Here is a 25,789-nt window from a genome sequence, read left to right as displayed (position 1 = left end):
CCTCTCCACACCTGCTGCACAGAGGCCTTGGAGATCCAGTGAGCAGGTGCGAGTGTGTCGCGTGCGTGTGCCCTATTCGTAATCTAGCCAAATCAAGTTCTGTGTATCTGTTGCCTGTGTCGGTGGTATATGATACCAAGTGCGGTTTTATTACGTGTAACTTGTCTGTTTGTTCCCATCAGTGTGTTTGCCATGTTTTGCGAAATTGTTGTCTGATGTGTGGCTTCACTTCGGTGTAGGGTAATGCGGTTATGTCTACTGTATTCAAGAGTGTCGAAGCAGCCATTCGATCCGCGGCTCCCGGCTATACCACAGTGGCCAGGGACCCAGCAAAGGACCAGCCGCACACCACTCAGGAAATCTGCATTGATAATTGATTGTTGGATGTGGCTTTGAAGTATATGATTAGCAACAAGAAGTACACTATCTGCCTCTGCCGTAAAGATTTTAGTATTAGTAGTCAGAGTTCTAGTGACATTAAGGCCGGGCTCATGCACCGCGCAAGACACAGAGGGGGCAGTTTTAGAGGCATCCGTATAAAATTCAGAACACTGATACTTCTGAAGCAAATGCAACAAGTGCTGCCGATTTGCACATGTGGGAGCTCGGTTTTTATCTACATATGTGAAAGATGAGTTGAAAACACAGGACGCAGATGCCATGGTGCTATAAAATATGTAACAGAAGTTTGGATGGTGTATAAAAAAGAGACAGCAAGCCCTGACGCTTCCTCTCTAACTCTGTAAGAGAAGGGCGCAGAGAAAAATGGCTGATTTAGGAGGAGTTTATTATTGAATGTATCATAAAATCTGATTTACAGGGATGGTGAGGCATGGGTGAAATTTTAAAATCAGTAAGGAGGTTTATGTATGCTCGCTGACGTTGTAGGTTCCACTTATTACACTAAATATAAAGACTTTCTACCGGGTTAATGCGGAAAGCGCCACATGCCAGTCGGATCCCCAGATGAAGCACTGGGTCCAGCAATTTCAGGGATTTTTACTTGCTGACCCATAAACAACACTTCCATAGTCCAATCGCGAACCTAACAGGTTAGTAAAAACAAGTAAAAGAAGATATTTGTCAGCACAATATGCAGAGTGGGAAAGACCCTTGAGTATATTCATTGCCTTAAGGCATTTATGTTTTAGTAGTTTTATATGTGGAATGAATGTGAGATTTTGTCAAGGACCGCACCTAAAAACTTGTGTTCATTTCTGACTGGAATTGAGACAACACTGAGTTTGATGTCCAGATCCGGCCAAATGCCACGCCTTTTCGAAAACAAGACAAAAGTACACTTCACTGGATTAAATTTAAAACCATTGCTATCTGCCCAGCCAGCTAGTTTGTTAACACCAAGCTGGACTTGGCGCGCGCAGGTAGACAGGTTACAAGACTTGAAGCGTAATTGGACGTTAACTACATTGATTGAGCAGGAAACAATGCTTTTCTGACTGAATTCTTTTTTACAATAAACAGCGCGCAACTCAAACCTCCGCCTTGCGGCACGCCATTTTCCTACACATGAACCCTTGAGAGTGCGCTTCCAAGTCTAACAGGAAAGGTTCTTTCAGACAAGTAGCTGGCAAGTGTGTTCAGCATGTTACCCGACATGCCGAAGGACTTCAGTTCGCTTAGGATGCCGTACCGCCAAGCAGTATCATACGCTTTTCAAGATCAAATAATACTGTCATACAGTACTGCTTATGTAGTTAGACATCTGTGGTGTAGGATTCTAGCAGTACTAGTTTGTCATTTGTAGGTTGCCGCTCCCTGAAGCCTGCCTGGCAGCACTCGATAAGACCGGTGTACTCAAGAAAGTACATGAGTGTCCTGTTTATCATCTTCTCGAAGAGCTTACACAGGCAGCTTGTCAGGGCAATGGGACGGTAACTTGAAGGTGAGTAACGGTCCATTGTTTCCTTTAGGGAAGCTACTACTATGGCCTCCCTCCAAGATTTTGGAATTTGCCCCGGAAGATATAGTTTAGTGTATAGGTGTAAGAGGCTTTCAAGAGTCTCTGGGTGTAGGTGTTGTATCATGGTGTCTGGGTGTAGTTGTTGTATCATTGTGTATTTAACCTTATCTGCGCCTGGAGCTGAAGGTTTACTTGTGCTGAGGGCAGCCCTCAACTCATAGAGTGTAAATTCAGAATTGTAGGCAGATTTGGACCTGTTATATTCATGTAGGGACTTCTTTTCACAAGCGGTTTTATGCCTCAGGAAAGTGTTTGTGTAGTGTGCAGAGCTGGAAACGTGTTGGAAGTGTTGTGCAAGTGTGTTAGCCTAGTCTTTGAATGTGTCCCCTGTTGTACTGACCTGGGGCAGGTTATGTGTATGTTGTCCTTTAAGTTTACGTCTTCTTGTCCATACCTTGTGAGAGTCTGTGTATGAGTCAATAGATGTAAGGAAGGCGCGCTATCTCTTCCTTTTCGCCTGACGACGAACACGATTTCCAAAGGCCTTTGCCCTTTTGAACGAGATGATGTTATCCAACGTGGGGTACCAGCAAAGGACACCCCACGCCTTGTTCTGGGCCTCTCGCGCCCACCTAGTCCTCGTTTCACCAGGGCCTCCTTGGGTTGCAGGACGCACTAAAGGCCTTAGGAATGGACTTTTGGCAAGCGCCGCGGATGTGCGCCGTGATGAGTTGGGCGGCTTCCTCCATGTGTAGGTGTTTTATAGATGTGTGGTGTAGTTTAGATGTTTGTGAGAATGTGCTCCTGTTTGCTTTCGATTCATCAAACCTTTTTTGGGAAGATGAACTCCTTGAGCCTGTACCTATATATTTTAATGAAGCGGGAAAATGGTCACTACCATATGGGTCCGTGCCCACAACCAACTCAAGACAAGGAATGAGAACTGCGGAGCCAATAGCCATGTCAAGATGTATGTATTGTGTCCCAAGTTACGGTATGTAGGCTGTTTTTTGTTGAAAAGGAATGCTCCAGAGGATGTAAGGAGCTTCTCTATCAGGCGTCATCGCGCATCCGTTCTAGAGGAGCCCCAAAAAGAGTTGTGCGCATCAAGGTCACCTGTAAGGACGTATGGCTGCGGTAGCTGGTCAACCATTGCCTCGAAATCGGAGCTCTGAAGTGCAAAATCAGGGGAGATGTAAATGGAGCATGCCGTTATAGACGTATTATATGTTATCGTACGGATCGCTACAGCTCCAAGGACAGGAGAGGGTGGCAAGCCAATGATTTTTTTTAACGAGAAACTTTATTCATAAAAACACGAAGTATGTACAGACACTGTTTGGACCGATAGCTGCATAGGCTACTGGCCGGTCTAATATAAAATTACAACCAATTCACAAGCAATTCACAAGCACTGAAACGTCAGAGCGTAGAGGGCTCAAGAAAAATTGAGATGTACACAGGGCTACAAGTCATACAACCGGAATTGTACATATTCACAGATAGACACAACAAATGCCACAGAAAAATAATGTCACTAAAAAGATGATTCACATAGCAATAGTTTCAGATAAAATTTCGCAGGACTTGTAATGCTGTTAGCGGCCATCTTCAAATTTCTCGCTGTTTTCACCTCTATCGGAAGGTCGTTCGATATTTTGACTCCACTGAACTTGATCAGGCGTTCACCATATACATTGTTACATTTGGGAAGGTTGAAATTGAAATTCGAGGCTTGCCTTGTACTACGAGAGGGTAAGGTGAAAATGCTTAATGGAAAGGGAGAATTGGTGTTTATTATATTGTTGATCACGAGCGAAATTTTGTAGTTACGCAAGGACCAAAACGACAGTACGTGATTATCATGGAAAACGTTGTTTCTGGAAAGACCCGAATCAGTTATCAACGCAGTCAATGCTCGTTTTTGCATACGAAGTAAAGGCGACAGGTAGGTTTTATACGTTTGCCGATTCACTACAATAACTGATATGTGAATGACAGAATGCATAGTAGAGGGAGCGTCGTACATCGTGCGGAAAATAATATCTTGCCTTAAAGAGCGCGTGGCAACCAAAAGCTAGTTTCTTGCATGTGCTATTTATTTGTTCTTTCCAGTGTAAATGACAGGCAAAAATTACTCCTAGGTATTTGAAATGCGATACTTGCTGTATTAATGAGCTGCCGAGAGTAAGTGTAAAAAAATTGTGGGTGGTCTTGTACCTAGAGTGAAAAATGACGTACTTAGTTTTGTCTGCATTAAGTGTTAAGCTTTCAAAAAACCAAGAAGATAGGGTTTTCAGCTCACTGGTTATTCTGGTTTGAATTTCCTGAAGAGATGTTCCGGAAACAACAAGAGCGGCATCATCTGCATACATTATTAATTGTGAGGAGGAAAGAGCCCTAGGGAGATCGTTTATATAAAGTGAAAACAATATGGGACCCATAACGGAGCCCTGTGGTACACCGCAAGTTATCTCTTTAACGTCCGACAAAAAACCATTAATAAGAACCCTTTGCTCCCGGGAGGATAAATAGCTATGAAAGAATTTAAGTGTGCACTCTGTAAAGCCATAACTTTCTAATTTCTGCAGCAAGATTAGATGATAAACCGTGTCAAATGCCTTTGTAATATCCAGAAAAACAACGACAGCTATGTTATTCTGATGCATCGCGGAATTGAGAGCCTGTGATAAAGTAAGTACGGCGGTTGAAGTAGACCTATTTTCTGCAAAACCATGCTGCTGGGGTGCAATATTATTATTTTCTTTTAAAATTTTTTAACCTGTTGCGCAATTAGTTTTTCGAAGACAGTGTTGAGCGCACTCAGTACTGATATCGGCCTGTAACTTCCTGGTTCGTTTGGATCTCCATCTTTGTATATGGCGACCACTTTTACAACTTTGAGTATATCCGGGTAACAGCTATTTTCAAGGGAATGGTTGAACAGGTGGCATAAATAAAGACCAATGATATCAATGTTTTCTTTTATAACCCGCATCTGTATGCCATCAAGACCCGATGCTTTATTTACTGCCATTTTTCTGACACTGGATCGCACATCCTCTATAGAAATGGTATGAAAACAGAACCTATTATTTACAGTTCTGGGTGCAGGAGTAGTAGATAACTGTAAAGGAAATTTCCTGGTGAGGCCAGAACCAACAATAATGAAGTACTCGTTAAAGTTATTAGCAACGTGTTGGGAGATATCTTTGGGTGTGACTTTGTTTTGTCGATCTATTCTAATTACGTTTTTGACAATCTGCCATAGTTGTTTCGTGTCACCTTTGTTTTGTGTGACCATTTTTACGTATTACACTTTCTTCGATTTTCTAATCATTGCTACTGACTTGTTTCTGAAGTACTTAAACTGCTTGCGGTAATACTCATTTGTTTTGTTTCTTTTCCATCTGTTGTAGTAGGAATCCTTACTCTTCAGAACAGCAAGTATGTCTCGAGTTATCCACGGGCACACAGGCTCTTCATAATTATGTTTGACGCATTCGCGCGTAGATTGGGTAATTACATTTGTGATGTGAGAAACAAAATTTTCAAATTCAATGTTTAAATTGTCACTACCCAGGTTTTCAAACTTATCACACTCAAGTAGTTTTCTAACACTCACATAATCAATACGAGAAGTTCGCTTCGGGTGACTTTGAAAAGACGGTCTCATACAAGGTCGTGGTAAGAACATAAATGTTGGGCAATGATCGGCAACAACGACATCGCACACACCGGCTCGCAAATTCATATCTAAGCTGCACAACATGTGATCGATGAGAGTGGCAGATTTACTGGTAATTCGGATTGGGGAGTTAATGACATTTTTTAAATTGAAAGACTGCAAAAGGAAGACATAGTCACTACAATCGTCCGATGAAAGATCAATATTAAAATCACCGCAGACTACGATGGGATTCTTTGTTGTCGCATATGACATCAAAATGGTTTCCATTTCAGAAACGAATTTTTGCACACTAGAATGGGGCGGGCGATAAATAAACCAATTATGAGGCCACACTGCAACTTTTCAAAAAGGCCTTCAGTTGCGTCACTGCTGTGTTTCTTAGTTTCAGAAGCGCAAAAAGCAAGTCCAGTTTTGATGAAAAAAATTCCCCCGCATTTCCCCGAGGGGGAGAATGTGAAAGTGCGAATGCACGGTTGTCGGCCCGCTTGCGGCACTTGCGCTCGGCCCCCGCAGCCCACCGCCTCGCCGCCTTCTCTTCCATCTCTTCCATCGGGTTTGTAGTATCACGTGTACACCACGCAGTTATCAAGCCGCTATAACGCCGCTGAGTCGCCAACGCACGCCGCTGACGACGTAGTTTGAATGCGTTAAAGATATAAGGCGCGTCACTAACGCTGATATCACGTCGCGTCCGTGGCTTGGTCGGTAGAGCGTCGCGCTGCGGCCGCAAAGTCCGCGGATCGAAACCTGGCGCCCGACGCTGTTTCTTTATAGAGGAGCACTGCGGACGCCGACGACGCCGGCGGTGGATGGTTTGGGGTCGCTTATAAAGTGCACTTAAAATGCTACGCCACCGCCGCGTTTAGTGCTGCGCCTAGGCATCGATAGCATTTTGTAGCCTGGTATAAAATCAGATTCACCTCCCTTAAACCATGTTTCTGTGACGGCAATGACGTCATATTGAAAAGAAAACTGTGACAGGTAAGCAAGAAGATTATCGGAATTTTTACGGACACTCCTTACGTTGCAATGTAGAATAGATAAATCATCAAACGCAAGCCTAGCTTGCTCTATTTCGGAAATGGTAAAAGCCATCTGATTAAACAACTCTGTTCAGGTCTTCTGCACATGTCACATGGAGTACTTTTGTTTTTTCTGCTTTCCGCATTAAAATTTTTCCCTCAGAAACCCAAGTGTATTTCCAGTTTTTTTCTCGCTTTGCTGCCAGAGCCTTTCCTAGTAGTAGCTTATTCGCAGGACAAAGATGTTCATTGATGAAGATGGGATCATTTTCCTCAAAACCCAGCGCAGATTTATTTAGCCGGCATTTCTTGGCTGCTAGTAGGACACGGTTTCGGTACTTCTTGGGCGACAATTTTGTATTGGGCGGTATTTCTGGGCGACAATGGCCACACCGCCCGAAGAGTGGGTGCAGCCAACCCTGTCCTTTCTGAATACCATGTACAGTGCTCACGGATTGAAACGCGGTACTGCGATTGCGTGGCCGCCGGTCCATTCAGCGCCGCCAGTGGACGCCGGTGGGTCGTGTCGCTTCCTCTATACAAGGAGCACAAGTTCTTAGGCGTTGTGTTTGACGACAAACTCAAATTCATTCCCCACATCAAGGAACTTAGGCATAAATATCCCAATACAATGAATATTCTTAAGGTTCTCTCCCACCAATCTTATGGTTCTGACACAGAACTGCTGCGCTTGATTACTGCTTTGGTTCGGTCTCGTTTGGGCTATGTTGGGCTATGTCAGGGTGTATGGTTAGGCGACTAAAACAGCGTTTTGAATGCTTGACCGAGTGCTACACTTGGGGCTTTGGGTCGCATCGGTTGCTTTTCGCACTGGCCCTGTCGAGAATCTGGAGCCTTGAGAATCTTGACAAAGTGGAGCCTTGAGAACCGTCGAACGTACACAGACTTGCTTTATGCTTTTAAAATTTCACTTCTGGAAAACCATCCTTTTAATCCTGTCTTTAACGATACATCCACACCTCTTGGGTTTGTAAATGGCCAATTCATTCCTTTGCCCCTTTAACTTAGAGAGAGAGCGAGCCTCGGATCACGTCGTTTCGTTTTTAAGTGTGTACAAATTATTTTTTTCAGACATTTTACGTCCTTATAAAGTTAGTCCTGTGTCCTCCGAACTTTCTTTTATGAAATGTGGCAAAAATCTTGTATCACGAGCTACAGTACTAGAGCACTTTTCGTCTTTGGAGTTTAAATAAACATGTTTAGAATTTTACAGTGACGCTTCTAATTTCTCCACTATGGTGTCGCACACTACTCATGGTCCAAATTTCAATGCAGCGAGAACCATGAGCGTGCACACAACAATTTTTTCAGCGGAAGCGTATAGAATTTATCTGATTGTGTGACACATTCTTGAAAATTGAATTCCCAACTCTATCGTCCATACACATTCCTTGAGTGTTGTTTGCGCGCTATCATCGCACAAGCCCCCCAAAAACCACATATTTAGTCTTGTATTCAACACTTTCATGTCTGTGTATGCACAAAAGCATAAGCTGCTGCCCGTCTGGGTCTCAGAACATGCTGGGATCGCTGGGATTGAGTTAGCAGACGAGAGGGCCGCTGCTGCTGCACTCAGGAGCACTTTATACATAACAACCGTACCCTATACAGACCTCAAGTCACACAAAAGACAACACTTGCGTAGAATATGGCAAAAGCACTGGAGCGAAAAAAAAGACCACCAAATACATGTATTACAGCCACACTTAGAACGGTACACAGCTGACTCGCACAACAGACACACGGAAGTCATGTTGGGTACGCTACGGATTGGGCACACCCATGCAATGGACTCGTATTTGCTGACGGGATCTTGAAACCCCAGTACAGCCGGTGCGGAGAGGTCCTATCCGTAGTTTACATACTAATATCATGCAAGGCACTTCACCCCACACGACGTTAACACTTTCCAGTAATCTACAGACAACAAATCCCACTCCACCCATCGCACTTCTTATGCGATGATCCAATGTTTTCTGTCAAACGAGTTTTTAAGTATTTATCTGAAGTTATATTTCTGAATTTCATATCGTATCATGCATAGTCACAACCTTGCCCTCTACACCAGCCATCTCCATTGTCTTTTCTTGTATTTACCTCTGTTGCTGTTCATTTTTAGTATTTAACTTTATTCTGTGGTAACTACCCATCCGTTTTTGAAACTGTTTGACCTAGTTTGACTTGCGCCACTAAAATGCTGCCATCATCAATATGGAATTTTGTTGAGTCATTTGGCTGGGAAGTATGCTCAGTCGTACATTACAAACGAACGTGCTCATTTTCGTGGACTCCGGTGAGGGCGTGAAGTTTAGCATCTCATTGGATTTCACCGAGTGGAAGACCCCTCATTTTTTTTCTTTTAGGACGAATGAATAGGTCAATAAAGCAAAACTTCTTGATATCGTAGTCTGATCTAAGTTTGGCCTATAGAATAACTGACCTCGAAACACGGCTGTCCTCAGCGGAATGGACTATGACGAACTCATGAAGATAATTTTCTAATTTACTTTTGTTTAGTTAGTACTTCGGGGCGGCCTCTTTTAAAAGACAGTTCATTGGAGTCGGAGATTTCGGAAATACCACGCAACATTGAAAAGAAAGCTGGGGTGGGTTGTTCTTTCTTCTCTTGCCCTAGTGTGACAAATACATATGTCCCGGAGCTCCCTGCCTGATACACCGAGATGGGGCCCATAGGTGGGAGCTTGACCAAGGCTGTGACGGCCACCGTTGGTGGTTTCCTGCCCACCGCCTATTGTTTACACCTGGGCTCGGTTCGTTGCAACTCACGTTTAGGGGCTCAGGCTTTGCGATGTCGCCAATACCGTCACCTGTAATACTCTAGGTGCTCCGTGCGGTGGAAAAATAGTGTTGTGCTCCAATATTTTGTTTTTTGTAGTTGGTTTTCTCGAATGAGCTAAAATGTTCTTGCCCAATCCCCCTAAGTTGGTGTGGGTGTTTTTACTTGCGTAACGCCCAACAACTTTATAGGAACGACATTCCGGGCCCCACAAGTGCCCCGCACTTGATGTTATAAAGAGGAGTGTGTGGCTGCGAAAAGATAGTGGTTGTGTAAGGCACACTGCGCAATTGTATAGAGAGCAGGTGAATGGTCACCCTTTAGAAGGCTTGCGATTTGCGGACATTAGAGATAAGTAATGTTGTAATGCGAGACGCTGGACTCTTGCTTATATACAGTGATTTTCTAACTGGTAGTCCTGAACGGCGGCCAGAATTCTTCGGCAGGGAATAGAGCTCTGGGTCAGGAGCTGCAATTTTAGGCCGCTGCACACGCCGAGCTTGTTTGTTACCTTAGCTGGACGGCCTCACGCGCACATAAAATAACTACGCAGGGGGTGCAAAAAAATGTGATAGAAGACTTCAAAGACATGTATGTAAAGACGGAGAAGAGTGTGGAGCAGCCTGGACCGCACAGATGTCTCCCAAAAGAGGTATTGTCCTGGCCTTTCGAAGATTCGGAATGACGAGTGGACATTTCTGAAAGCAACAGAAGCAATTCTCTAGGGCCGGTAACTATTACCCCTACTCTCCTCAGACGCATCAGCGACAAAGCCACAAAAACGTCGTTGGACACCTCAACCGTGCCGAGAGAGCGATGTGTTTCCGTGAGGCTGGAAACAGGCGGAGTTCAGAATCGTCCGAAATGCTGGAAAATCAACGCACATAGATAACTTACCGTCTATCTCCAGTAAATGGGCTATTAGGCGGCTTGATGCAATAGGCTTTACAAAATATATTGCGCTTATTAGGCATAAAACTTTGGAAGGCCAACTTTTGTGTTGTTTGCTTTGTGTGTTCAGTCAGTGCAATACTTTTTTAACGGCCTGTGTCCCTCACGTTTTGCGGGGGCAAGGTGATGGAAGGAATGTTGTATAGAATGCAAAAACATCTGAACAGCACTGATCAGATGCCGGACACAATGTTCTGATCTCGGAGGCACTTAAGCGCGAAAGGACGTGCTGCTGCAACTGAAGGAAGAGGTAATGACAGCAGGCACGAAGCATACCAAACGCGATCTTGGCGCTGTACCTTCAGAAGGATTCGACACCGTCTTTCATGCTCGAATCCTGGTTCGTCAAAAAGGATTCAAGACACCCTGCAAGCAGGCGCAGATGTGTTTGGTAAAGACGCAAGAGGATTGCGGGTTGAGATGTTCACTTACAAAACCTGAATTAGTGTTCTTCCGGCCTTGGTCGCCCACGTTTGCGAAGAAATACGGGAATGTGGTCCTAGAGGGTGAAGACATCGTTCGTGGACCCAGCGTTAAAATTCTGGGGCTCACCATCAAAGAAGACAAAGACACAACTACGTCCTTGCGCAAGCTAAAGCTCTCCTCAGAACAGATTCGACACATGCTTCGACGAGTGGGAACCAGCGAAGAACAATGAAGGAGAATGACACTATCAGGCTGGTCCAAGCGTTTCTGGTGTGAAGGCTAACGTATACCAGAGTTCATTTGTTACTGAAGATGAGAAAAGCGCGGTAGAAGGGCACAATTATACGCAAGGCGGAGTGCGTTGACAGAGAAGCGTCGATAGTCTGTCGACATCTGTCGGTTGTTATCGACCGACGTTGATGGTTGAGTGGTAAAACACTCGTCTCGTAAACGGGAGATACGAGGTTAGAACCCTAGGTCGCCGAACACCCACCCGTTTGTTTAAATGGTAGATCATCCCGATGTGGGAATAAAACGCGTTGAGCGGGAGCACAAGCAGCAATGGGAGGCCATGTGGAGGATCTCAAACGTCCTTGAGAAGATGTCTGGGATCCCTAAGCACCCACCAATGAAAAGGGTTCAAGCACCCCTGTCTGTGTCTCGGTGGGAGATAAAGGGCTTTCAAAAGCTGTACCACTGCGGCACAAGTTTCAGGCTTCTTCTCTAACTTCAGCCCATGGTTACCCATTAGCTTAAATGGGGTACGGGCGCCTTGGCTGCGGGGAACCTGGAAACCGTAAATCCAAGAAGTACCGTTTTACGGGTTACAAGAAAGTGGAAGTTACTTCGGTGCCGCTGGGCACCTACCAATAAAACAAACAACTTGGTACAAGCCGCCCTTGAAAAAGTGTTTTTGTGCTTGGGAAGTTACCCGACTTTGTGAGGAAGTAGACTTTGGCAGGGGTCGCAACGACTTTGTCAGGGGTCGCAACGTTTCTCGCAGCAATTGCTCAAAGGTACAGCACTCGCCTCGTATGTGGGAGATACTGGGCTGGAAACCACGTACCACCGGGCAGAAGTCCGTTTCTTTATTAAGCACACACGTTCCTGGTCAAGTGCGGGCCATTGAAATAGGAATTCACGCCTGTACAAGCTGCCTTTAACCTTGCGTTGGGCTCTTCATACCTGCACAACTAACTGGGGCCGCTGCCTTCCTGCCGCATTTTCGCATTGTCGGGGTGAGAGAGTCTGCGTGCATGTCCTCCCAAAGGCGGTTAATTGTTTAACATCTGCTGTGGCTGTGGAAGTCACTTAGTGCATTCGTCTGCTTTGAGGGCGCCTGGCACATACCGGTAAAACAGGTACAAGTGACTCCCCGACCTGGTGCTGGGCCCTTCTGCGAGGCTACAACTCTTGCGATTTGACCCGTCTTGCACGAAACATCATCTCTATGATATGGGGCGTAATAAAAAATGCATACAATTTTTTTGGAGTGCGTCCACAGAGAAGTTCCTGCTCACGGCTCTACACAATAAAGTGCATTAGAGCTGGTTGAGGGCAATATATTCAGCCAAAAACAAAGGCCCTGTCAGACAAACACGAGTTGGCATGCCCTGGGAAATATCAGATGGAGCGAGGCAGAGCTGACCGATGGTTATCTGCTCGAGGAGGAATGACTAGATTCTATCAAAACCAAGCTTCTTCCAGAGAAGATCAAGCCGAAACACCATGGCGGCAGGCGTAAAGCCAGTAATCGTGTGCTTGCAGTCTAGTGGAGAGCCAAGAGGGTGTCGTCGTCACCAACGCCTGGAAAAGCGAGGATACGACCAGAGCAGTGGCTGTGGTGACCACCAGCAGTGGGACCCTGACGAGCTCATCGTTTCAAGTCAGAGACTTGAAAGAAGCGGAAGCCTTAGCCATTGTCCTCGCTCACGTCGTTTCTGCCATGACTAAGGTGGTCCCGAACGCGCAACAAGAGTACAGGACCTTCAATAAAGGTACAAATCCCGGTGGGTTCTTTGCGTACTACCAGAGTCCTTCAATGCTTTACTGGTCACGAAACTGCTCCGTAACTCAATGGGAGAGCTTCATATGCTGCGTTTGGCCGCCGCGCGGTGGCGCCACCCTCTCACTGAGGTCACTCCTCGGGCGGCGTTGCGCTGGCTCCAACGGCGGAGCCGCGGCGAGTTGTGTTTGTTTTGTGCGGGAAAAAAATGTAACGTGCATATCGCGCTCTTGTGATGCGACTTAAGTAGTGCAATGACGATGCCGAACATGTGTTGCATCCCGGGATGTCGTTCCTTGTACAACGATACCACAGAAAATGTTTCTTTGTTCTGTTGACCGAGCGACGGGCAGCTGCGTGAGAATTGGAGGCGCGCCATTCCAAGGCAAGCAACGGGAGATTTCAGCTTCGATTATAAGTGTGTGACAGTGTGTGGAAATGCACTGTGTGTGAGAATGGAGAAAGCAATGTACTATTTTGAGAGCATCATGGACCTAGAATTGTACAAGGCTAACTTAAAGCCGGATTTTTGTCATATCAGTCAGGTTGTAGCGGTGCTCCATTACCTGTTTGCTAACTTGTATTACCTTGCGCTCAGGCTCGCGTGTAAAACAGCTTTGGGACGTCCTTGTGCTTTTACTTTTCATATTTCCGCGAATTATCCCTTAGGGTTCGTTTTGTTTGTTTTGTAACCGCGCGTGGCCGATTCCGGTTTCTTATCTGGCGTTTCAACCGGAGCGCCCATTTGCTCTGTTTGTCGTACGTCCCGTCAGGCAATATTGTTTGATATTGAAAGGGTGCCACCTTGTCGCTAACTTGATTTTTTGTTTCTTCGACAATGTTCTCGATCCCATTTTCATGGATCTGAAATTGATTGATTGATTGATTGATTGATTGATTGTAGGGTTTTAACGCGCCGACGCAACGCAGGCGATGAGGCGCGCCGTAGTGGAGGGCTCCGGATTAATTTTGACCACCTGGGGATCTTTAACGTGCGCCGAAATCTCGCACACACGGGCGTTTTTGCTTTTCGCCTCCATCAGAAAAGCGGCCGCCGCGGCCGGGAATCGAACCCGCGACCTCGTGCTCAGCAGCGCAACGATGGATCTGAAATTAATAACGTTCCGAGAGTAATGCATGCATAGCAAACGCCGTGCAACTCAAATTTATCGACGTTCATCTGTGCACGTCATACTGCGGACTGCTTCTTCGACGTTTGTGTTTCATTCTAGTCTTTTGTACTGCAGGAGATCGCTAGCTCGCTGCGTTCAGAGAAGCCTTGCTTCGTTCTTGGCTACGTGGAAATATTCGGTTTTCTCCGTCTGCTGCACATCGCAGCGCGAAAAAATAATTTTTGTACGCTGGACCACGCTCTTTTGTCTCCCTTCGTAACATTTAAATTTTTGTTGCATGTGTTAAGGTCAGTTTTATTGTTCTTTTTTCGCTTCCTGTTTTTTCAAGTATTGCAAAGCGTGGATGCAGAAAGATACATGGTGCAACATATATCTCTTCGTGTTTTGATCCTTCGCGTTTCTGCAGCGTGTTTAAATGTTCTCAAGTATGTACCCACTCATCGAAACGACAATACTATTGGGGTATCTCTTTTAGCGTTCTGTGCATTCCAGAGCAATCAACGGATTCATTAAGCGTAGTCTGAACGACGCGTACTTGGTTTCTTTCAGTTTATTTTTATTGTATTATCGATAGGATCGCAGCAGTCCGGGACTACGGAGCTACCGTATATGTGGTAATTACAACTTTGCTTTACTACAAGAAGCAATATAGATTTAAAAATCCGTAAACACGACGGCGCAGCGCTTGTGCAGAGCACACAGAAGCCATTGCCGTTCGCGGCCGAAGTCAACGGTAATTTACTTCGAAAAATAAAACCCCATTGAAGGCAGGTGATATACACAATGGCTGGACTATTCATCGCTAACTACTACGCAAAAAAAAAAAACACACCTAATCAGCGCGCAGAAACCAAAAGCAGCAAGCATTTGCACGGCAAGAGTGGCCAATACGCCGCACGCGCGGCGGCTGGATGACCTTCGTGCGGCGGTGGCGCCTGTAGCGGCGCGCGCGGTCCCTATATGAAACGAGCGCCGAAGTTTCGTGACCAGTAAAACATTGAAAGACTCTGGTACTACTAAACTGGAGGCATTTTGCCTCCAGAGAGCGGAATCAAACAAGTACGGATTACGGCCGATTCTTCGGTAAAAGGCAATAAATTTGGTCACTGACAAGCCCACCCTTTAACCCTTTACGGCCCAGCCCACACAAACGTGTGGGTCAACAAATTCGTTTACTAAGTGGCACCTGTTTCGGTTTCGGTTTCACAGCCCTGGGTAGTCGCTGCGAATGCTTCCGAGACTTTATTGGTTTGGGTAGTTCACTCTTTTCGCCACCAGGAGGCTCGAAACCGCAGATTAAAAACGGCGCCCAAGCCAGCGCGATCGCGCTAGCCGCCTTCAAGATGAAAACTGATATTTCTTTTTGCTATTCTCGTATTTTCTGAATAACAAGCGCAAGACACGACTTGCAGGACTTAGAAAAACACGATCGGCTAAAAGATACACCCCTTCCCTGCGTATGCGTTTCGTCATCAAGCTTCAAAAATGCACCCACACATATGTGCATGCTGGGCTTTCGTCATAACGAAACTTTTGCTGGGCTGTACAGGGTGGCGGGCTCGTGCACTGCAGCGCTAGCGATAAATAATTTTTTCTTGCTTCTTTCTTGCACTTACATCCACTCTTTGCAAACTCATGGAGCGCATGATCCTTACTCGTCTCACCTACCTGCTCGAGACAGCGAATGACGCCATTTACGACCCTGCACAAACCGGGTTCCGGCCCGGTCTGACCACTCATGACAGCCTGCTCTTATTACGACCAATGATAGAGAAAAAATGGAGAAAGAATGTTAACACAGCTCCAGGAGTCCTTGTTACTATTGACCTCAAGAAAGCATTCGACACAGTTTCCCACGCCTACATGATTTCGATTATGGGAGAACTTAACATCGGTCACAGACTCACCAATTTTGTCAAGAACTTTCTCTGCAACAGAACGTTTGAAATACATACGGGTAAAGAGCATCCCCACATCTTCCACAACCACCGAGGTGTACCGCAGGGCGCTATTTTATCTCCGACTCTATTCAATCTCGTCATGTCAAAAATTGACAGGCAACTCCGACAAATTCCCAACATTCAAAGTACTACATATGCCGACGACATTACTATTTGGATTGACCTCCGTAAGACAGACCTGACCCAACAGCAAGTGCAGGTACATATTCAAACTGCACTTGACATTCTCGCCGACGCCCTCCAACACACTGGGATGCAGCCTTCACCTGACAAAAGCACATACGTGGTGTTTGGTGGCACACAGCAACAGAAGGACGCCTACACTTTTCAGTTTGTACGATCGCTCCTTAAGCCGTCCGCCGAAAAGTGGGTTAAAGTTCTTGGCATCCCTGTCCCTGAGGATGGGGGCTGCAGTGTGTGGCTTGAACAAATCAAGAAAACATGGCACCAACAGCTTCATATAATCAAACGCATAAGCAACCGGTTAGGTGGGGCTACATCGGAGACACTCAAACTGTTGACCCAGGCTGTCCTCACGAGCAAAGTGACATATGGGGCAGTATGCTTCGACTTCACTAAGGCTCAGTTGCAGCAGCTGGAGGTGCTACATCGGGAGAGCCTTCGAGTCATCACTGGCCTTCCCAAACATGCCAAACTCGAGGAGCTCTACAAGCACGCTCAACTCCCCCCTCTCACAGAAATCATCCGCACCCGCCAGGAAGGCCACGATTTCCGACGAGCATCCACTCTCGCCGGCCGTGCGCTACTCGCGCTACTGCCACAATGCGCAGCACCACAACATCCCATCCCTTTGCCGCTTCCACCATGGGACGACTTCATCGTCGTTAACCCAAAGCCACTCCCAGTCACCGGTCCTACGCTTCGCCACTCCAACAAACACTAACGCGCATCTGAAATGACCGAGCGGTTTCCACATAGCGCTGTTTATACCGACGCCACTTGGGACCCCACCACGAATACAGCCGGATTAGCGGCCATTCACTCGACATTTCAAGCCGCCTGTCAACAAGAATATCCAACAGCGCCATCGTCTACCCACCTCCACCTTGAAACGATATTACTGGCTGTCCGACAACTTCAAATTTCTCACTGGCCTACCAACCAGCCTCATGCAACTATCTTCACAGCCAGCCAGGAGGCATTCCGCGCATTGCGCCGGCTGCCTTATCAGAATTCTATCTGTGCGTCCATCAAGATGCTTGCCCGAAGGCTACATTGTACAACAGGACTACAAATTCGGGTAGACTGGGTGCCAGGGCACTGCGTTAACTCCACCAAGGAGGCCGCGCGCGCCCTGGCGAGCGATGTTCTTTCCACCCGCTCCCACCCAGTTTTGCCTCATCACGACCCCAACTTGGACCCCTTTGAAGCCCGTACCACCTACCAGCGATGTGCTAGAGCTCGACTCCGCAGCCACATCCCTGCCAATGACTACCCGCTACCTACAGGACTGCCACGTGGCCTTCAGGTTCTGATCCACAAGGCTCGTGCTAGGGCGGCGCTTACAGAGGACATCCTTTTCAAGTGGCGTTCTTACATACCAAAAAAAGGGCGGCCACCCGTTCTCCCCGGCGCTACGGCAAGCAATTCACCTCCGCCGGCCATGACACCACCCACGGGCGTCACGTGCTCTTTAGGAGCCACACCGACCATTGAACATCTCCTTTGGACGTGTCCGGGTCTGCACGCAGAGCGCAGGTCTTGCAAACACAGCAGCATTACGTGTTTGACGGACTGGCTCTACCCACCCGCAGCCACAGCCAAGCAGGTGTTTGCCTCCTTGTGGGACTTCGCTCTCGCTACTGGCGTTCATCTGAGAATGTAGTTTTCCCGAACTGACACCACCCTCCCCACCCGCCCCCACATAGGCCGAGTCGCCATCCTTGTGCCAATAAAGTTTCATTCATTCATTCATTCATTCTTGCTTCTTTGGTGTCTCATTTATTCGCGGTTTTGTGCTGGCCCGTGGTAATGTTTTCTTGCGGCTTTACCTTGAACTAGTTCCGTAATTACTTCTGATATAATATTAATTATAGTTATTAATTACATTACTTAAAACTTCATTAGTATGTATTTTCACAAAATCCTATTTATAATATAAGTAATGCTGAAAAGAATATAAAACTTAAAAATAATACGTAAAAATGCACTTTTTCTGCGGCTGATGCCGTTTTTAAGGTATTCTTATTCTGCGCAGATCATACGAATACAAGCCCAGCCCACACATATGTGTGGGTTTGTTTTGTGTGTGAAATACTCTGAGCTTTCCATTTTCACGTGTCGAAGCATCATTAGGAAGGGTTAAATACACAAAATTTAATTACTTGTCGCCATTTTTTCTAAAATCTTTTTGCTGGGCAGGAAAGGCTTAAAGGGACCCTGCAACACTCTTTGAGCAGTGCAAGTAAACCTGCGCGACGTTTAGATTACACTGCCAGGAATACCTGAGCCAAATATTACACGTGCACGTGAAGCAGTGAGCGCGCAAATTGATGTGAAAGACGCGGAAAAACCAGCCCCTCTCTCTTCAGTTGTCCTCATTATGCAACCCCTGGCATGACCTAAGGGACGTCACATAGGCCATGGCTGCCCGATGGGCTGTCAGTGGTCAACTTCGCGACTAGATTCGCCCATTTCCGTCGTCGTCATTGCTGTGTACGAACCTCTTCTATGCCTGAACCTGTAGGCACAGTTTTGCCCTTTCTTTTGTGTTTTGAGTGCGCGGAGCTTGAGTGATGAGCTCAATACTTCCCTTTCAATAGAACCACTCGACTACAATCGTTTATTGCTTCAAAAACGCCCTACGAGCCCGAGCGCGCACTTGCGAGCAGGCACCCATGCCTGCATTTTTGTGGCATAAGACCGGAAATAGGCCCCTCGGCGTTGCGGAGAAAAGGAAAAAACTACGCGGCTTGTGATATATCGAAGGCCGCCGAAGAGAACGCCGCGAGCTGCCCCCCTCTCCGGGGGAGAGCGCACAGCTTTCGTCGCGTTGTCCGCGGTCGAGTTGAGAGAGAACGATTATGCGCGATTTCTCATCGCGCGTAGTTTCGTTAATTGTGAACGCATTTTCACAATTCTTGACGGAGGAGATTTCTGGGACAATAGACTTTATCCCAAAGTACATTACTAGTAGTCGATGGCAAGTGTTGCAGGGTCCCTTTAAGATACTGGGGCATGGTTGGGGAGGAGCTAGGAAGTCAAGCTATGGTCACTTATATAATTATTGGGACGCAGTGCAGTACTATCAAGTGGATTGGCAAAGACATGCTGCCTTCACCCAGAACTCCTGCGGGGGCAGCAAATGTGTATATCGACAGGTACCATCAGACATCTTTCACCTTCGCTTACTGAAAGGCATGCTTCCTTGAAAACACAAAAAAGCAAAAAAGCCACCCTTTCTGTAAACGTTCTGTAAAAGCCGACCTTTCTTGGATAGGGCAACTGCAGCCAAAAACATTCACCTCATCTCTATTTTCTTACCTAATAAAACCACCTTTTCTCCTAATGAGCGATGAGATATGGTTCTGTCTAGATCCCCCTTTGGACGACCAGGTAGGGCAAGCTACCAAGGCCAGCTGTCGAAGCCAGCATATGGAGTCCTGTGAAGAGAAGTCCCTGTCTGTCAGCGCGTCTCCGCTGACATTCTCCAGAATGAAAGTGTTTCCTCCCCCCTAACCCGGTGATTCAGCTTGGCTTTCCTAATAGTTCATGACGGTAGTTGTTGCCAACCGATGTGACTCCAGAGGCAGTCCTCGTAGGGAGATTTTGCTCTCGCCATTTATTACGAGGTATTCCCATTCTTAGAAAAAGAGCAATAAAATTTGGCGGACTTTTATGATTGCCCGTTAAGATTACTTGGAAGCAGGTCGTTTGATGTAGTTCTGGAGGTCGGCACCAAAAGGCCATTAGAGGTTTGCCGCAGTGCTTTGCTGTACAAAGCTGCTTTATCATCAAGCGCGCAAATCTTCTTCAAATCAAAATTATGACACTAGACCCAATACCATCTATATTATGAATGGCTTACTTGCCCGCATACACGCATGTCTACACACACACACAAATAGGTGCGCACAGAGATGCACACAGGCACACACGCACACACACAACTCACCAGAATAAGCGTTTCCGTATAGCCAACCGCCTTCTAAGGTATAAGCGGCTTTCAACGACCCTCTTCGGTGAGAGTGAACCGGAAGCTGGGTCTCTTACAAAGACTAGAGATTACCTGGCAAAAAAAAAACAAACCCCTGTGGAGCACTCGTACATTTTTCTGCATGAACGCAAGCTCAAACTGAACCTTTCAAGCCGTTCCGACAAAGAGGTGCACGCACACAGTAGCTTGCACATATTTCCGTGCCCGAGTGTACTACCTGGTAATTATAAATATTTCAGCCATGAAGTCTCCTTCGCTTTTCGTCAACGTCATGTCGGTCGCTTCTACGTTACGAAAATGAAATGCTGTTGTTGCGGGTTTATCGTAACATTTTGCATACGCGCACTGGCTCCATCCTCGTGGATCTCATCCACGACACCCTAGAGCACCTGCTGGAAATTTTATTGGTTCCGCACCAATGGCACAGCGAGGGAGATTACCGCCCGCCATGTTGAAACTAGTTTTAAGTGAAACCAGATTCGAAAGCGTTGCCGTCGGTTCGTCTCCAGCAGGCTCGACACACTTCCGGTACTCCCCGTTTTGCCTTAATTTCCATCTGGGGCGTTTCCACAAGAAGCGTATGGTTAGGTGACAGATGGGCGAATGGGTAAGTCTCGGGCAATGCTCGGAATGTGGTCGCCATGTCGGTAGTGTCAGTGGTGGGGGAGGAGGGGGAGCCAGGCTAGAAACAAAGGCAACTGACGCTGACTTCCAAGTGGTATACTTCAGACACCACCACCCTAGCGTTCTTGTTTTCTACCTGTTCTACATGCTTGGAGTTCCTTCACCGGGCTGAATTGTTCGACTCCAGTACTGCGGGTGGGCGAAGGGCGGTTCCTGCTACAAGATCTAGTACAAGTATTACCATCTATATCATTTTTATATATCACAAGTTGTACGGGCCTGCTCACATAACTGTTCTTATTTGGATCAAAAATGTCATTAGTGGCATTTTACTTTGCGTATCGTTTTCTGTTATTGTGCTGCTGTGAAACTAAATTTCTGCAGCACATTTCAAGAATATCGTCGCCAAACGTTCCGCATCTAAAATGAACCACGCAATAAAACCTTGGAATTACATTTTAACACAAATTTGAGAAACCATAAACGATCATAGACTTGCGGAGCAGACTATACACGTTTAGTTTATTATGAGTTTACTCAGTAGCGAACACAGTCAAAACCTGCGCACTGGAAGTCTGAATTCTGCCAACTTGCATTTTTTTGTAGCAGTCAAGGAACGTTGTTCCAGTTTAGCTTGTGTGGGCAGTTGTTCATGGTGCATACTCCGTCACAGCACTTCGCCCCTCTCCAAGTGTAGTCCCCCCATTTCATCTGTTAGAAAAAAAGCAAAACATTGGCGCCTGGTGTATTACCCGAATATAGAGGCAATGCGTTCGTCAAAACTTTAGGATGAGTCATAATACATACAAAAATTTTACGCGTAAAAAGCGTCCAATTTGTTTTTTGTTGTTCTGCTTAATGACTTCGTAATATTTTTATCCTACCTTATTTTGCCTTACAAACATTAGTTTGAAGAACTGACACGAATGGTCGATAAAAGTGATTGCTCCGCACGAGGAAAAATTGAAGTTTCAACGAAATATAAAACAGTATTTTTGATAATTTCTCCATTTGCTCATAGAAAATATTTGTGCTGGGAAAGGGTTAATTTAAAAGTCGTCATATGATAGAAATTGTCACACACACGGGGAGTTTGTTGCTATTTAGAATAACCGGATCTCACTTTTTTGTGCTTTTGCTCAAAAGTTGCACAATATTGACACATGTTGAAGATATCATTCCGCGCTGCAACTCTAACTTGTAAATAAACGTTTTTCGTCATTGCAGTTGTAGAATAAAAATGAGCACTGATAAACATTAACGTAAATATGTTCTATTAGATCCAATCTGTGCATAATACATGCATGCAAAAATGTTCTAGTAGGTACCCTATTCCTAATGGGAAGATTCTGCTCAAAGGTATTCAGATCAAAAAGGGTTTAATGATTCACTGCTGCATATTGAAGGCTGTGTGAGGATTACATTGTTTTTCAACGTGAACTTTAGGATAGACTGCTTTCCTATGACTCATATTTCGCTTCTCTCATCTGGCCCCCTCCTCTGACTGCAAATAGTTTCTGAAAAACACTGGAAAGCAGCATTCGGAGTGGTGGAACAAGTTCAGACGGCAAAAATGCAGTTTATGCACCGCATTTTGATTTGATATCTGCCTATAGATATCGCTACCGTAGCTAAGACCCCTCTCAATTTTATCAAAGGCAGCACCCCTTCGGCTGGTTCTTTTCTCGGTGCTTTTGTGTTTTTCTATAGCCGTTTGTTTGATGGATGAACATGCCTCTGCAGACTTACACAAAAATTGCAGGCAGACAAATCTTATGCTAGCGCTATAAAACAATCCGGGAAAGTATGAACCACACTGCATTTTTTCTAGGCCCGAACCCGCTTTATCAGTTTTTCCAAACTACAACGAAAAAATGGAACCACATGCTTGGGCAAAATTCTTATCTAACAATCACAGAAAAGTGTGTATTGACGCAGGGAACCCACTAAAAAAATAACTAAAAGAAATGCTGATTGCGTTGCCCGACGAAGCAATCTTTTTCTATAATAAATTCTTGGTGAGTGGGAGTCCCCATTGCAATATATGTCTGCTATCAATATATAAAATGTGGCAAGAAATTTTGCGGTAAAAGCTTTACACGTTACAATGTTAACCTGTCAGAAGTTACAGAATATTTATCATAATTTTGGGAACCGACTGTACTCGAAATTCTCGGCAATAAACTATCCCCTGATTATTGAGGCTTGCAGTAGTTATATTAATGGCACCTTAAAAACAAATGACGGCCGCAGTAAGCGCCAAAGACCAAAAACTGAATGAACCTTTAGGGCCTGCTGCAGTTTCGTGATATGTTTTACAGCAAACTTGCCGCATTGCGAAATATAACTGTTTACCTAAAGTGAAGGAGACATGTTCTTACCAGTAACATTTTGTTCAATATAACTAAAGGCATAAGCTATCTGTTGGTATTCGTAACGACTCCTTCACAAACAATAGTTTGATGCACCTTGAGTGTTTCTAATGGGAAGAATACCTTTCTTCTATTTTCTTTCGTTTGTAATTGCGTACGACCGTTGTTTGGTGTGCACGCGCATTGCTAAGGCTATGCTTGCATACCTTGACTTGGGGGCTCTAATTTTAGACGTTTGGGACGAGGACCAAAGTAGCTGCAGTGTGCGTGTGGAAACGGTCACAGCCATGTTTCCGCATTACCTTAAAGGCCCTAAACTTTCACAATTCTGCGCTCCCATGGTCACATTTTTGGCGTCTACGTAGGAAGAGACAAGCAACACGCAAACGTGGAACCGCACACTGCTAGCAAGAACTACAGCGCCCTGCTTCCGGAAGCACCGTTTGAGTTGGCGCGTTCAAAATAAAGTATAACTTTGGTCTGTTACGTATTTTGAGGGCGAAAGCATGGTAATCTTCACACACTTCATTTATGCCACATTCAAACTTGCGTCTCTTTTTTATAATTGTTTTGTTTCTCTTTCGGCACGAACTACTTTATTCGGCTTTTGTACTGTGCCGTGTTGGCGTCTGTTTTTTTTTTCATTCGGCCACTTGCGCCCACAAAATACTTACTCCGGAAATTTCCTCAAACATACGTTTAGTATATGTGTTTCTTGGGAATTTTGTGAAGTGGGCACAATGGCACATCAAAGGGGTAGATAGTGGGCAAATTCAAAATGTCGGACATTGTTAGCAAGACTGCAACGAAAAAGCTTTTGCTTTACCTCTCGCAAACTGGTAGGAAAGCTCAGCATAATAAAAAGCAGGTTGCTAACGTGATTGCCTTGGTTTGAAGCCCATCAGATCACACAATGGTTTCCTATTTATGCAGGTTTTTAGAGTAGTGGCCATCTTCTCGTCAGGACAAAACATCATCAAGAACAATGACCTCAAGGGCGCCTTTTCGTCTAAAGGAGCACCTTAGCATTTTAGCCTAAAGACTGTACTTGGCGTTTTCTCTATTGTTTTCATTTATAGCGGTGCTTTCGAGTATGCTGCATCGAACACATTTTGTGCACAATAGGAACAAGCTTTCTTTCAAACTATGGTTCTTGTTAACCTTCTAGGCTCAGAACGCGGTTATGATCAGACTGCATCGTACAGTAAAATATTTCAACGCGAAGAACGACCGTTACACAGGAGGAACCATGGCAGGCCGATTTAGAATAAATGACTCCTACAGCACATATCAAATTTAGACCTAAAAAATTGGTATTGCTAGTATAACTTTATTTGCGATTGGGTTTTTTCCGTACGGACATGACACCGAGAAGAAATGTTTTATTTCTGTTGTTCGGAGACATGCGTTTATTTGGGCTTATGTGATTCGAGGTAGCAGGATGGTGTAGTGCACACTACTTTCAGTTACAATGAGCTGTTTTATTTTTGTTTCCCTTATAAAAAGAGGGAACACGAGGTACCCATAGTGTTCAGTGAAAAAAAAAACAAGGAAGGCAGGAATCGGACATCTTTTTTTTTCTTCAACAGTTCCAAATCGTCCCTGGGGAGGTGATAGCTAATCAGATCTACGCTAACACTGCCCCAACCCCTCATGTAGTACATAAATGGACCCACGGAGCCAGCTCGCACATCCAATGCTACACGCATTATGACGAGATGTGCCTTCCTAACCTATATCATTTGATAAGGCACTGTGCGCATTTCACGGCTGGTCTGGAACCGCTATTAGAGCTCTGTTCCTGACCAGGAAATAAATAAGAGGAATTGCAACTCCTTCTAGAGGACCCCTCAGCGATGGAGAAAATAATTGAATTCTCCCTGACCAGTGGTCTCTACAAGTTGGTGTAATAACCTGGACCGACTCCGTCATAAACGTAGCACCTCTCTCTTCCCGAAATATGTGAACTGTATCTTCACGGAAAAGTAGACTTTAAAATGCTATCCAGCATTTCAAGTAATTGAACCTTGAACAGTGTTTTTTACGACATTTCCCTTCCTTCCTTCGTGTCCCTCTCATTCCCCAACAGGAACTTCATCCCCTTGTGATAGTAAAAGTGTTCCTCCTGCACCCTTGTATTTGTCGTCGTCGCTGAGCAACACCGACCCTCCCCCCTCCCCTCTGAGTTACTCTGACGCGAGTAACCTTACCCCCCCCCCCCCCCCCCGGACGAGGCGTCGTACCACCGCTCTTCAAAATACTGCTGTGCTAAAGCCGGACAACGTGCAAAATATCTGTGTTTGGCAAGGCAAGAGAACGCACGCATTGTCGTGAGTGACGTGGCGCACCACCCGATAAGGGCTAGCGTAGCGGGGTAAAGTAATCACAAGGCTACCTGAATGAAATTGAGCGGCAGTACGGTGCTTATCGTAGCGAAGCTTGCCGGAGGCCTGTGGTGTCGTGAGACGGCTGCGGGCAATTTAACAATACGCATCGTCCATCGCAAAGGCGTCGCTTGCATATTCGGGGGGCTCGCTACAGCCGTGGGAAACAAAGTTTTTAATGGCACATTGGGGTGTCTATCATATACCAGGTAAAAAGGGGAATATCCGGCAGTGTGGCGACAAGAGGAATTGTACGCGAAGGTTACGCACGGCACACCTACGTCCCAGTCACATGGTCGGGGAA

The 25,789-nt window shown here is 45.7% G+C and overlaps 1 long non-coding RNA gene across 1 annotated transcript in view; it reads right to left on the bottom strand.

The window, feature by feature from the left end:
- Positions 1 to 21,229: 21,229 nt before the first annotated feature.
- The window catches only part of LOC144139406 (uncharacterized), a 29,546-nt gene continuing 24,986 nt past the window's right edge, over positions 21,230 to 25,789 (bottom strand). Inside the window, exon 4 of the long non-coding RNA XR_013316191.1 lies at positions 21,230 to 21,440. This is a non-coding gene — a long non-coding RNA (uncharacterized LOC144139406). The remainder of the gene's footprint in view (positions 21,441 to 25,789) is intronic.

This window comes from Haemaphysalis longicornis, unplaced genomic scaffold, assembly GCF_048455015.1.
Source record: "Haemaphysalis longicornis isolate Haplotype H1 unplaced genomic scaffold, Haemaphysalis longicornis Haplotype H1 scaffold_5, whole genome shotgun sequence".
Taxonomy (NCBI): domain Eukaryota; kingdom Metazoa; phylum Arthropoda; class Arachnida; order Ixodida; family Ixodidae; genus Haemaphysalis; species Haemaphysalis longicornis.
The sequence above is the reverse complement of the archived record's forward strand: the minus strand, read 5'-3'. Positions and strand labels throughout refer to the sequence as shown.